This window comes from Prionailurus bengalensis, chromosome B1, assembly GCF_016509475.1.
Source record: "Prionailurus bengalensis isolate Pbe53 chromosome B1, Fcat_Pben_1.1_paternal_pri, whole genome shotgun sequence".
NCBI lineage: Eukaryota > Metazoa > Chordata > Mammalia > Carnivora > Felidae > Prionailurus > Prionailurus bengalensis.
Window position 1 is genome coordinate 64,369,605 of NC_057344.1, and position 13,087 is coordinate 64,382,691.

The 13,087-nt window shown below is 35.9% G+C and overlaps 1 protein-coding gene and 1 pseudogene across 2 annotated transcripts in view; both read left to right on the top strand.

The window, feature by feature from the left end:
* MARCHF1 (membrane associated ring-CH-type finger 1) overlaps window positions 1-13,087 on the top strand; it is an 889,798-nt gene that overhangs the window by 348,678 nt on the left and 528,033 nt on the right. The window lies entirely within an intron of this gene.
* On the top strand, window positions 10,841-11,859 carry LOC122474876 (annotated as a pseudogene).

Here is a 13,087-nt window from a genome sequence, read left to right on the forward strand (position 1 = left end):
AAACTACTAGAGGGTCCTTAGTTTAATTTCCATTTCCTGCATTGTTGTAAAGGTTATCTTTTTTTAATATTTGGTTACCATTAGAATCTAAGTTCCATCCCCTTTGTACTTCCAGACAACCCTGTGTTGGTTATTTCAGGGTTAGGGAAAAAATATATTAAAAAAAAAAAAAGGAGGATGCCCTAAGGTGGTTTGAGAAAGGCTATTAGAGAGATTTTGAAGGCTAATTCCAGGTATCCGCCATCTGTTCCTTGAGACTAACCTTGCCTCTTACAGAATGGTTTATTTTAATTAGAATATGAATCATTATTCATTTAGCCTAGTGACACTCAAGCTGGAGGGATAGAAGGGTCTCATTCTTGGATCCTGGCCCAGGATGAACAGCTTCTAAGGACAAAAGATGAGAGACCATGATAACCATATTTCATTCTTTTAGAAGACAGTGTTAAGAAAAATAAATTGAGAACTGTTGGTTATAGCGTTTATGGCAGTATTGGTGTCTCTAGAGGGCAGGGGCAGTAGATGACATGATAAATCAGGGTAGTGGGGAGAAGTGTCTCTTCTTATAGGCAAAGGTTGATCACTTAAATCTGGTTATGGCACCAGGTTTTTTTCCCCTATACAATATCTGCCTTAATTGTAGGAAATAAGATTACTTAGTATTCTATGGGAGCTACAAAGAAAAACAATGAAAGACTACGAGCCTGCCATGATTCTGCATTCTTACCCTACATCTGAATCACTAGGAAGACCTCCAGAGTTTCTGACTCAGTGTATCAGGATCAGAATTGACATTTATAATAAGCTCCCAGGTGATACTGATGCTGCTGGTTCTGGGACCATACTTTGAAAACCATAGTTCTATGCTATGGGCAGAATAGAAGAGGAAATGCTCTTGTTAGGGTACCTGAGTGGCTCAGTCGGTTAAGCATGTGACCTTTAGCTTCGCTTCAGGTCATGATCTCACAGTTGATGAATTTGAGCCCTACATCGGGCTCTGCATTGACAGTGCGGAGTCTGCTTGGTATTCTCTCTCTCTCTCTCTCTCTCTCTCTCTCTCTCTCTCTCAAAATAAATAAACATTGAAAAACTTTATAAAAAATATAGTGCTCTTTGTTACAAGGCATGTACATTTTGCCTCTGCAATTAATGCCTTCATCTACTCAACAAATTGCTAAGGGCACATTAACCAAGGAATCACTATGGTAATAGTTGTGGCAGATAAATTGATGAGGTAGACATGAATCCTAGCCACAAAAGGCTTCCAGGTGAAAATAATAAAGCGTGTAGAAGACAGTAATTTCCAACAGAAAGTCTAAGCGCTGTGACAAAAAGTGTAGATCTATTGCTGTGGTGGGTGAAGGAGGGAGAGATTCCTGACAGGGGTCTAAAGGGTGTGGAGGTCCTGGTGACTAGGAGAGTCCTCATAGCTTTGCCCATAATTAAGTTTTCTTCTTGCCACATAAAAAATAATGGCTTTGCACATTTAAATGCTGTCATAATCTAAGTATATTTGCCACCTACTGAGAGCTGGAGCTGTCTGGCATGGTTGGCTTCATAATATAACATGTGGTAATAGTTTTATTACATTGATTCTATTAACATTTTTGTTATAAGTACCTACGAGATTTCAAATTGAAATTAGTACTGAGAACCAGTAAAGCTACACACTTTCAGGAAAGGTGGTAGTGAACATATATTTGATAAAAATATGCGACAATTTTAGAAGGGTAGTGTCTTTCAGCGTAACTCATCAGATTGACATTACACAATTCAGAAGTTTTGGTTATATTCTGTAATCATTTGCTTAGAAATAGTGTTACTTTCTAAATTCAGTTTCTATGCTGGAAGCTCTCCAACCACAAAATAAAGCCACTCCTTTAAATACAGGAGAGACATAAGTAAAACATATTTGCTTATGTTGAACAAATTCTTATTTTGAGTGTTAAAGAGGAAACAAGAAAACATCATCAGGTGTCTATTTGGTGCAAAATCCAAAACCATATTGATGTTTAAAATATATTTAACATTCCCGTCTTTTAAAAATCTACTTATCAACCATCAATACACATTCATCCCAATTGAGGAGCCTAACTAAAAAATAATTTCAAATACAGTTTTATATTTTTTAAATCTATAAGTGTATATTTCAAATACTTTTTTAAAGTTTATTTATTTGTTTTGAGAGAGAGAGTGTGTGTGTGCAAGCAGGGGAGGGGCAGAGAGAGAAGGAGAAAGAGAATCCCAAGCAGGCTCCTACTGGCAACGCAGAGTCCCATGAGGAGCACAAACTAAGCCCAAACTAAGCCCAAACTAAGAGACGCTTAATTGACTGAGTCACCCGCGTGCCCCTATTTCAAATATTTTTGTATCTATAATTATATAGATTAATTATATAAATATAAATACACACATGAATGTGTATACTAAAAAGTTCATGAGGTGGACTTTATATTATTCAAGATGAATATGCATATTCTTAGCCTCCTTTAATTGATCATTTCTAGAAGTCTTAAATTTTGTTTAACTATTTATTTTTGAGAGAGAGCATGAGCAGGGGAGGGGCAGAGAGAGAGAGGGATACACAGAATCTGAAGCAGGTTCCAGGCTCTGAGCTGTCAGCACAGAGCCTGACGCGGGGCTTGAACCCTCCAACCAAGAGATCATGACCTGAACTGTAGTCAGATATTTAACTGACTGAGCCACTCAGGTGCCCCATAGTAGTCTTCAATATCATAATGTAGAACTCAGGTTTACAGTACTTAGTGTGGGGAAAAATCCACATATGCAAACTCTTTACAGTCAAGAACACTTCCATTTTCTTAAACCAGATGTCAAGAATTCTTGAAGTACTCATTTAATGATCCTGAAACTCTACTATCAAATAGCACTGAACTGCAATAGGAAAGTAATAGGACTATACTTTTATTTATTGATGTGGTGTGAAGATGTGGAGAGAAACATTTTAAACAGAAAAATAACTTGAGCCATAGTGAATAATAGATGTAAGTTCATACTTCAGGGAGCCTTCTCTTTACCATTCTTTCTGTTAATGAATCTCGCAGTGAGTAGATGTGTTTGACCATATGAAGTTGGAAGTGTGATAGATTTTTTTTTTTTCTAACTGTGATTGCATGAGCCTTGTGTCTTTGGTGGAAATAGCATTTAGAAAGGACTTCTATGTTAAGAATATCGCTACTCTTCACCTAATTTTGTTACATAGGTTTTTACTGTTACTCAGTAAATGCCATTTTAACCCGATTTCTTTCCATGTAACTTTATTGGCATGTCAAAATCAATACATGTTGCTACTCCAAGGCAAGAAGTTCCACAAGGAGAGTCAGGTTTTATACCAAGCCTGTGGCTCCTGTTATTTTTTGAAACCTCTCAAAAAGCTAGATTAGTAAACTGTTGGGGTATTTTGAATTTAAAAAGTAAAAACAAATATACAGCGCTTTTCCCATTGATTCAAATTAATGATAAGAGGTGAACATATTTGACTCCGTTCTAATACACACGTAGGTATAAACTTATCCATTCAAATTCCATGTGTTAGAAGTTTATATAGACTACAATTTTGCAATGTGTTCAATTAATGAGTTTTCCTTCATCTTACTTCAGCTTAATGATCTGTAATCACATTTAATTGCCCATTTATTTTATTATTATTTTTATTTTATGTGTTTCAATCACTTACAGGCATTATTATTTCTGATGCTCAAATTATCCCTGGTTTGACCAGGGGAGCCTCTTCAAGGTGACTCCTATGCCCTCCTGTTGGCATCCTTGCAAGGTATCCCAGGGCTTTTTGTTTGTTTCTTTTTAAAATAAAATAATATATATTGTTGTTTCTTTCCAGCTGTTATTCCTAATATTGATCCCATAATATTCCTTCACTTTAAAAAATATATATATATAAATCATTCAATTTATTTAAACTAAACCAAAGAAACAAACAAACAAACAAAACAGTTCACCCATTCTTCCATCCCCCATCCCTCTGCTTCTGGTAACCACCAGTCTTTTCTTTGTATCTATAAGATTGTATTTTATTTTAGATTATACATATAAGAGAAATCATATGGTATTTATAGACACCACATGGTGTCTCTCTGTCTCTGTCTCTGTCTCTGTCTCTCTCTCTCTCTCTCTCTCTCTATATATATATATATATATATATTACATTTTCTTTAACCATGCACCCATAGATGGATACTTAGGGTGCTACCATATCTTGCCTCCTGCAAATAATGCTGCTGTGAACATGAGGCTGCACATATCTTTTAGAGTTAGTGTTTTTGTTTTCTTCAGATAAATAGAAGTAGAATTGCTGGATCATATGGTAGTTCTGTTTTTAACTTTTGAAGAACATTTCATACTGTTTTCTGTAGTGACTACACCAGATTACATTCTTATCAACAGAGTACAACTGTATACTTTTCTCTATATCCTTGTCAACACTTGTTATGTCTTGTCTTTTACATAATAGCCATTCTAACAGGTGTGAGATATCTTATTGTGGTTTTGTTTTGCATTACCCTGATAATTAATGATGTTGAGTATCTTTCGTGGGTCTGTCTGCCATCTGTATGTCTTTTTCGAAAAATGTCTCTTCAGATCAGCCCATTTTGTAATTGTATTATTTGCTTTTTGCTACTTAGTTGTAGAAATTCTTTGTCTATTTTGGATATTAGCCTTCATCAGATACTGGATTTGCAAATACTTTCTCCCATTCAGTGGGTTACTTTCTTACTTTGCTGATGGTTTCCTTTGCTGTGGAAAGCTTTTTAGTTTGATGTAGTCCCATTTGTTTATTTTTGATTTTGTTCCTTTTGCTTTTCGCATTAGACTTAAAAAAATCATCACTAAGACCTATGCTGAGGAACTTACCACCTATGTTTTCTTCTAGGTGCTGTTTATTTGTTTTTATTTTTTATTTTATTTATTTATTTATTTGCTTATTTATTTATTGAGAGAGAGAGGGGGGGAGGGAGAGAAGGTGGAGGAGGGGCAGAGGGTGAGGGCAAGAGTTGGAAGCAGGCTCCACGCTCAGCACAGAGCCCCAAATCAAGAGTTGGACACTTAACCCACTGAGCCACCTAGGTGCCCCTTGTTTTTGTTTTTTCAGTCCATTCATTCACTCTGTGTATTTGATTAGAGATTTTAGTCCATTTACATTTAAATTAATTATTCATAGATATGTGATTATTGCCATTTTGGTAATTGTTTTCTAGCTGTTTTTGTATTTCTCGTCTCTTCCTTTGTGGTTTGCTTATATTCCTTTTTTGAAATCTTTTGTATATTTACTATGGGATTTTTACTTTGTGGTCACCATGAAGTTTGCATAAAACAACATATCTGTATCAGTTTATTTTATGTTGATAATAACTTCATTTTGCGTTCTAAAGCTTGACATTTTTACTTTCCTCCCCACATTGTGCATTTTTGATATTATATTTTACTTGTTTTTACCTTGTGTATCCCTTAACCGATTTTGTAATTATAAACATTTCTACTACTTTTGTCTTTTTTGTCTTTTAATCTTCATTCTAGTTTTATAAGGGATTAACCCACTACCCTTATTTTATATTTACCTTCCCAATGAGATTTATTCTCCCATACTTGCTTTTGTTATTAATTAGTGCCCTTTCTTTTAACTTTATTTTATATGAGCTTATTCTTAGTGAATTATAAAAGTTATTGATTGTAGCGCTTGAAACCATGCAACTGGAGATAATAAATTTGGTAATATAAGTAAGGCTTAATAATCTCACTTTATAAAAATAATGTTAAAATAATACCACAGGATTTATAAACTTATCATTTATAAATTAGCAAACAGTTATCTCGACATAGGGTGAAGTTGAGACCAATGGATATAAGAAAAAGAGGCAGGGGGAGATGGGAGTTTGCCAAAGGTAATCATGCTATCCTGTAGTTTTCTAAAGGGAAGGTGATGTTTTATTGGCTTCTTCTCTAGGGAAGAGATACAGTTAACTATTATATCTGAAAGACAGTATAATCAGAAAAAAGTGACCATCCATGGCCACCTCTAACCTATATAGCACCTATACAAATTTCATTAAAATGGTTCATCACATTCCATTTTTAAAGTATACTAGATTAATAGAAAACCTGAGGTTCAGTAAGGCCTCAGTGGATCATGAGAGAGTTACCACCAAAAAGAAAGTTTACTACAACATTCCACACAAAAGGGGGGTCCATAGTTGGTAGCATAGTGACTGGGCCAGAGTCTTTATTGTGGAAGGAACTGGTTGGCTAGTTTGAATGATTTGGCAGGCTCTGTGGCATAGGGGCTGTCCCTAGTTTTCTGGCCCTTGGCCCTGGGGTGATTATGCCTAGAGTACAAAAGCCTTATAAAGGAGGTGGTTGCAGGTGTGGACTCTGAATTGGTTGGTTTTGTTTTAAAAAGTGTGCTCCACGGAGGAAGGACCCTTATCAGAAGAAGGTTGGCCAGTGGGAGGGAGGCAAATGAGGAAGGCAAGAAGTCAAAGCAGCGTGTCTGAGGTATATTGTTAGGCTATCCACAGCAAGATGTATGTAGTAGATGTATGCAGAGCAGATGCTAAAGTATAAGTTTGCAAAAGCTAGAAATATGGTTAGTAGATGGATTAGAAAGATATATATCTTGTGCTAGTTACTCTAGTTTGCTCCCCAGACTCCTTCTCCACCATCCTCTGCTCTTCCTGTGGGCCCTGAGAGGCCGACCTTAATGTATTGCATCACTCCTTCTGTCTTCCCTTCTGGACTTGCAGTTGTGCTTAGCACCTGCCAGCGATTGGGGGGGTAGGAAGTATAGGTCTGGATATTTTTTTATTCTTGCCCCCTTCTCACATTGTTCTACCTCTAATTCTAGACTCTGTTAGGCAGCACTTCTGCCACTGCTTCAGCTTTGCCCCATCTCTGGTAACATTCATCTTGTCCCTTCACAAGTAGGGGTTATGAATTACCATTGTTTCTACCCCCTGCGTGCTTCCCCATCTCTTGTAGATTTTCCACATACTTCTTTGAATGGTCCCTTCAGTAAATGATCTTTAATTAAACTATGAATATACCATTTTTTCCCCTGCTGATACTCTAAACTGCTGCTCCACACTTTTCCTAGTTAGGTATGGCCCTGCCAGTCCAAGCTTGGTAAAAAAAAGGTGCCCTTTGTACTAATAAAAGGATATCTATTTCCTTTGTCTGGCCCCACACCTGGCTGTGGGGTTTTATCAATAAAGACAGACTACATGTTCGCTCCCACTAACCTTCCTGCTTTGTTCTTCTCAAACTAGACAAGACAATGGAAAACCTATGCTGTACTTACTATGGAAGAATAGCAAATAGAGGAGAGAGAAATGGAAAAGTCCCTGCCTGTCACACAAAATGTTTGCATATATGCTTCTTTTTCTTTTTCTTTTCTTATTTTTTTATTAAATATAATTTATTGTCAAATTGGTTTCCATACAACACCCAGTGCTCATCCCAACAGGTGCCCTCCTCAATGCCCATCATCCACTTTCCACTCTCCCCCCCACCCCCCACCAACCCTCAGTTTGTTATCAGTATTTAAAAGTCTTTTATGGTTTGCCTCCCTCCTTCTCTATAACTTTTTTTTTTTCTCCTTCGCCTCCCCCTTGGTCTTCTGTTAAGTTTCTCAGGATCCACATATGAGTGAAAACGTATGATATCTGTCTTTCTCTGCTTGACTTATTTTACTTAGCATAATACCCTCCAGTTCCATCTATGTTGCTGCAAATGGCCAGATTTCATTTTTTCTCATTTATATGCTTCTTTTTCTCATATATTTATACATTAAGAATGTGTCTCTACTTATAATTTTAGGTGACTATATTCATTTAGATACATAATACTGTGGTTCTTAAGCATTAAAATATGAAAGCTATAGATCTTATGTTTATGGTCTTCTGTAACAAAATATCAATGTGCATTTTATATTAGTTCATTTAATTTCTTTTAAAAAAATTTTTTTTAACATATTTATTTATTTTTGAGAGACAGAGATAGAGCACAAGCAGGGGAGGGGCAGGGAGAGAGGGAGACACAGAATCTGAAGCAGGCTCCAGGCTCTGAGCTGTCAGCACAGAGCCTGACGCAGGGCTCAAACTCACAAACTGTGAGATCATGACCTGAGCCGAAGTCTGATGCTTAACTGACTGAGCCACCCAGGTGCCCCTAACTTCTTTTATATATATGTATATAAATACATATATACATATATATATATACATATATGTGTAAATACACACATATATAAATACATACACACACACATATACACACACACACATACATATCATGGACTTATGTATGAAGTTTATTTCTATATGGAAATACACAAGTTACGTTGAACTTGTTTTTAATGGAAATTCACAGATACATGGATGAGGCTCAACTTTAGTGCCCTGAACTAATATGTTACAAATTAGAGCCTTCGTGAGGTTTTGAGAGTAATTTCTACAGAAAAATTAGAGTGTTTCTGTTAAGGTGGGCATGAAGGAAGAGTGAGGAGTGAAGATAAGGGATAGAGGATCTTAGAGAGCATAAGACCATTATGGTGGTACCCAGGAAATAGAAGACTGGAGAAACAGACCTACTGGGGCTGGAAAAGCTTTCCAGCACAGTAGTTGATAGGTGACTGAGATTTATTGCTTATCAGTGTACATTTTCATTTCTGTAGTATATTCCTACTCCTAACATTAACTGGAGTTGTAACCAAGCTTTGCATTTCATCATTCCTCATCTCTAATTACATTTTCTATCTTGATGACCTTAGCAGTAACATGGTTTTAAATATCATCTATATTCCAACAACTCCAAAATTTCTACCTCTAGTCCAGTCCTCTCTCTTGAGTTTCAGACTTGTGTATCCAACTGCCTACTGTACACGTTTGCTTGACTGTCTAACAGACATCTGAAATTAATCACATCTTTCCCACTCTCAGACCTGCTCAGCCCATAGCCTTCACTATCTCAGCTAGATACATCACCATTCATCCAGTTGCTCAAGGCCAAAACCTTAGGGTTGCATTTTGTGCTTCTATCTTTTACCATATCAAATTGATCATGAAACCTTGATGCTTCTACCTTTAAAAAATATACATAATCTAGTCACTCATCACTAACTCTATTGATACCACTCTGATATATCACCATTTAACAAGAGATGAAATTAGTGAGTCATTAGGTATGCATGTATTCACCATTACATAACATCAAATTGTTTCTTGATTTTACATTTCTCCCCTCCTCCAGCAATGTGTAATGTTCCCGTTGCTCCATATTTTCACCAACAGCCTTTTACATTTTAGCCTGGTGAGTGTGTAATGGTGTCTCACTGTGGTTTTATTTTATTTTAATTTTTTTTTACATTTATTTAATTTTGAGAGACAGAGAGACAGAGCACAAGTGAGGAGGGGCAGAGAGAGAAAAGGCGAAAGAGTCCGAAGCATGCTTGAGGCTCTGAGCTGTCAGCACAGAGCCCGGCGCGGGGCTTGAACTCACAAACCGTGAGATCATGACCTGAGCCAAAGTTGGATGCTTAACCAACTGAGCCACCCAGGCGCCCCTCACTGTAGCTTTAATTTGTATTCCGTGATCACTGAGGTCGAGCATTGTTTTCCTCTATTTATTTGCCATTTGTTTTGTCTTTTCGTCAAGTTCTTATAATTGTGTCACTTGTTGAGACTAATGAAATAAAAATGAATATTTTGTGTGTGTGTGTGTGTGTGTGTGTGCGCGCGCGTTTACACAAAATTTAAAAATGTAACAAAAAACAGGCTGTGTAGATTTCCATTCTTGCAGACTTTGGATTTATAATATAAGTTAATATTAATTTATATATTCCATGTATACTCCATATGTTTTCAGGCAGCATTTGAAAAATTAGAGAGTAATTTTAATTTTATAGCTTCTCTATTCAATCACAAAGTCACTTTTCTTTACCTTTTTATATCAGAAAACATATCTGCAGAGCAGCTTGCTTCCATCTGTCAATCCCCCATCAAATTGTGGTTTAGAAACAATGACAACAAGCCGGTGGCACTGTCAAATTACTTGGAAACTATAATTTAAGGGATGATATCTCTGGGTGAGGTAGATAACTAAGCTCTCAGAACCTCATCACCATTAATTCAAAGTAAAACATACAACATTTCATGGACCCATTTTTAATAACTATTTTTGTTAATAAATCTATTAATTAGATCTAACTTCATTAAGGTTTTAATCAACATAAAGTTTCCTTAGAACCAGAGAATCCAGTGAGTTTGATTTCAGTACTCTCATTAAAAATGCTTAACATTTTTTTGCCAGTGTTAATGTTTCTTTTTTTTTTTTATATTCTTTTTAATCTCTGCTAGCTTATTCACATAGAAATATTGGGTTACATAGATATTTTGCTTCTTTAAGAGGTTCAAGCACAAGTTTCTAATCAATAGGCAAATAAAGAGGGAATTTTATATACTCTACATTGAAAAATAGGTTTTAGTTATTTTCTTTCTGAGAATTATGAGGTAGTTAATTTCCTAAAATAGTCCAAAAAATTTGCTTTTATATTTCATAGTTAGGATTTACATAGTGATCGTTATTCTTCTTAACCTGTGGAGAACTTCCAAGTCATATTCATGTGAGAGAATGAATATCTGACGTAAATCTACAGAGAAGCTGTGGATTTAAGTTATGGTTGTCAGGTTGTTGATGGATCATTTATTTACTGTAAGCACAGGGAAATGCCACTGCTACTCTCTATTTATAACCTGTATATGTTTCTGCACGCATTTAGAAGATCCTTGGTGAAGCTTTCAAACATCTGGTTTCACTAAGATAGTTAACTCTGATCAGATACAGTAATGTTATATGTTTATGTAATACTTTATGTTAAAAAATTATACAAGTACTCTTCTATTGGTCAAAAAATGTTAACTAAAATATAAATATTTATTCACATGCATAAAATTAATGGGTATCAGTGGCATTTTCTGTTTGGTATCTTGTTAATGATATGACATGTCATAATGTACGAGGCAATCCGAGAGCATCTGGAAGACAACCCAGCTCTGGAGAAACTGTTGCTTCATATCCAGAGGAAGGTGGGCTTTGTGTTCACCAAAAAGGACATCACTGAGATCAGGGACATGCTGTTGGCCAATAAGGTTCAAGCTGCCAGTGCCATAGCTCCATGTGAAGTCATTGTGCCAGCCCAGAATACTGGTCCAAGGCCTAAGAAGACCTCCTTCTTTCAGGCTTTAGGTATAACCACTAAAATCTCCAAGGGCACTATTGAAATTCTGAGTGATACACAGCAATGAAGACTAGAGACAAAGTGGGAGCCAGTGAAGCCACACTCTTGAACATAGTCCCCTTCTCGTTTGGGCTGACCACCAGCAGGTGTTTGACGGTGGCAGCATCTGCAACCTTGAAATGCTTGGCAACACAGAGGAAACTGCATTCTTGCTTCCTGGAAGGTGTCCATAATGTTGCCAGCGTCTGTTTGCAGATTGGTTACCCAGCTGTTGCATTAGTACCTCATTTCATCATCATGTATACAGGCAGGTCCTGGATTTGTCTGTGTAGACTGATTACATCTTCCCACTTGCTGAAAATGTCAAGAGGCCTTCCTGGCAGATCCATCTGCATTCGTGGTAGCTGCCCCAAAACCACTCCCACCACCCCTACTCCTCCTGCCTGCAGCCCCAGCCAAGGCTGAAGCAAAGCAGAGTCCAAGGAGTCAGAGGAGAATATGGGATTTGGTCTCCTTGATTAATCACCAAAAAAACAACCAATTCAACCAGCCAACTGTATTTGTCAAACAAGGAAATAAAGGTTTACTTCTCTATAATAATAATGATATATATATAACATCTATTTAGAGGTAGATGTGTGGAAGTCGATTCATAACACATATCTGCTAAACTCCCTGGAATTGGGAAATAAGAGACCCAACTCTATTATCTCTTGTCTGAGTGACTTAATATAAGATTTTTTAATTTCTCTGACTTCAATATTGTTTATAAACCTGGGCTTATGATGATAAACAATCATTTAGAGAACTAAGAAAGTACTACATCTACAAACAAAACAACAAAAAACAAAAACAATCTTTGTAAACTGAAATATTTCTGTTTGTAAAGTACTGGGCAGTGCCATATTTATTATTTTTTTAATAAAGTTGGTATTTTATGTGAAATTTACTATAGAATCTTTTAAAATATCAAATAAAAAGCTATTAATGACATAATAGTAACATGTAGTTCATCTTTTGAATGAAAACTAGTAACAATCTTGCAGGTTGTATTTTAGATTTTGTTAAATGTACTATTTCTTGACCTCACTCTATAACATACTGCCATATACCTGCGTCTTGGTTTTATCCAAGTATACACCTCTTTGGTTATTTAAGCTTGTTGCAGTCTTAACTCTGTTAAGTAGATTTATTAATCTGGCCTTACTTGTATATTAAAGAATACTTTTATTATAAGTTTTACTTAGTAATAGATGAATATAGATGAATTAAACATACATTATGATAAATATTTAAGAAATCCAATACCGTAAAAAATATTTTGACATTTTCTCTGTGGTTACAGCCACTGAAGGATTTGTCTTACTTGCTGATGATGACTTATAATATATAAATAATTTAATTTGAATTTTAGAGTTGTCCATATAATCAAAGAAATTGCAAACTAAATCAATTTTATTTGTATGCAGCGTCTGGATTAATAGTTCTGATACTTGGTTGAGTTCTTGGCCATTTGTGAATTGACGTAAGATATTTTCTCTACAGAAGACTATGCAAACTCTCAGTCACTGGATATTTTGCATCAGGTTTCAGAAGATTCCCGGATCCCTGTTGATATCCATTGATCCATGCAACCCATATTAGGGTGTTTTGCTTAAGTAATTATTATTTTTCTTTTTTTTTTTTAATTGAGGTATAATCTAACATGAAGTATTAGTTTGAGGTGCACAACATACCAATCTGATATTTATATATATTGCAAAATGACCATCACAATAGGTTTCATCAACATCCTTCAGCATACATAGCTACAATTTTTTA